Raw genomic sequence first — 1566 nt, forward strand, 5'->3', positions numbered from 1 at the left:
AACTCCCCCGCTTCCTGCGCATAGTTCTTACTCTCTTTCTCACTCTTTCTCTTTCCTTCCTGGATACCATGAACAGAGCAGTTTCCTTTGCCATGATATTCTGCCTCACCTTGGGCCCCAAGCAATGCAGTCAGCCCACCATGGACTAAAACTTCTAGAAAGATGAGCCCCCCAAAAACTTTTCCTTTAAAAAAAATTTTTTTTTTTTTAGTTGTTGATAAACCTTTATTTTATATATTTACATGCAGTGCTTAGAATTAAACTTAGTGCCTCACTCATACCAGGCAAGTGCTCTACTGCTGAGCCACAGCCTCAGCCCCAACTTTTCCTTTAAGATAACCTTGTGGGCTGGGATTGTGGCTCAGCAGTAGAGCCCTCCCCTATCAAGGGCGGGACCCCGGTTCCATTCTCAGCACCACATAAAAATAAAGTCATTGTGTTGTGTCCATCTACAAAAAAGATTCTCTCTCTCTCTCTCTCTCTCTCTCTCTCTCTGCCCTTTAAAAAAAAAAAAGATAGCCTTGTCAGGTATTTTGGACACTGTAATGAAAAACTAACACAACTACTAATTTAGAACAGTGTCCTTCACATGTTTGACCACAACTCAGGTAAGAAATAAATTTTATAGGATGATCCAATACACCTATATTACTTAAAATTGAAATAAAAGATTTATGGAACAATCTACACTTTGTATTTTACCATCTTAAAAAAAAAAAAAATGCCACCCTTCTTTGGTGGGTGGAGGAGGCCGAAGCGGTGCTGGGCGCTGGGTGCTCCCCCTTCTTTCCCTCCATGACTTTTCCCAGCAAGACTGTCCATGCCCAGATATGGCTCATGGACAACAGAAGATTCAGTCTCAGTGAAAAAATGCCCAAAAGCAGGCTGGACAAAACAAGGACATAACCAAAAGGCTGCTGCCAAAGCTGCCTTAATGTATACCTGCACTGTCTGTAGGACACAAATGAAAGACCCTAAGACTTTCAAGCAGCACTTTGAGAACAAGCATCCTAAGACTCCACTTCCTCCAGAATTGGCTGATGTTCAGGCATAAAGTTGTTTATAGGTGAATTCATGTCACCTACTGTCTCAGACCTTAGGTAACAAACCTGCAGCTGCTTTTCTAACAAACTGTTGATCAGCAAAAATAAAGGGGCTACAGAAACACTCATTTTTATGCTGTTCCCTTTTGGGCTTCATGCAAAGACAATTCTGTGTAAATGTACAGTTGACTCTGATTTGGAAATCTAAAAATCAGTCCGTCCTTGTTATAAAAATTTTTTTTACAATTGCATTATATTGATGTTCATATTGTGTAAAATAACTCATTTAATAAAGTAGTACTTTGATTTTACAAAAAAAAAAAAAAAATGCCAGTAGTGATACACTAAATTGACTTGCTGTCAATTTTTCTGCAGTGGTTAAGTTTGGTACTGGGTCAATCCCTAGTACCGCCCCCCCTCCAAAAAAAAAAAAAAAGATTTAAAATTGAGAAGTGATTTTTTCTCTTTCATGTCTCAGATTCACCCCTTCTTGTTCTTTTGACTTCTACCAACAATTTGTAGT

General features: G+C 39.1%; 1 pseudogene; it reads left to right on the top strand.

The window, feature by feature from the left end:
• The first annotated feature begins 830 nt into the window (after positions 1-830).
• Positions 831-1070, top strand: LOC143396575 (zinc finger protein 706 pseudogene; annotated as a pseudogene).
• Positions 1071-1566: the final 496 nt, after the last annotated feature.

The sequence above is a fragment of the Callospermophilus lateralis genome, chromosome 4 (assembly GCF_048772815.1).
Source record: "Callospermophilus lateralis isolate mCalLat2 chromosome 4, mCalLat2.hap1, whole genome shotgun sequence".
NCBI lineage: Eukaryota > Metazoa > Chordata > Mammalia > Rodentia > Sciuridae > Callospermophilus > Callospermophilus lateralis.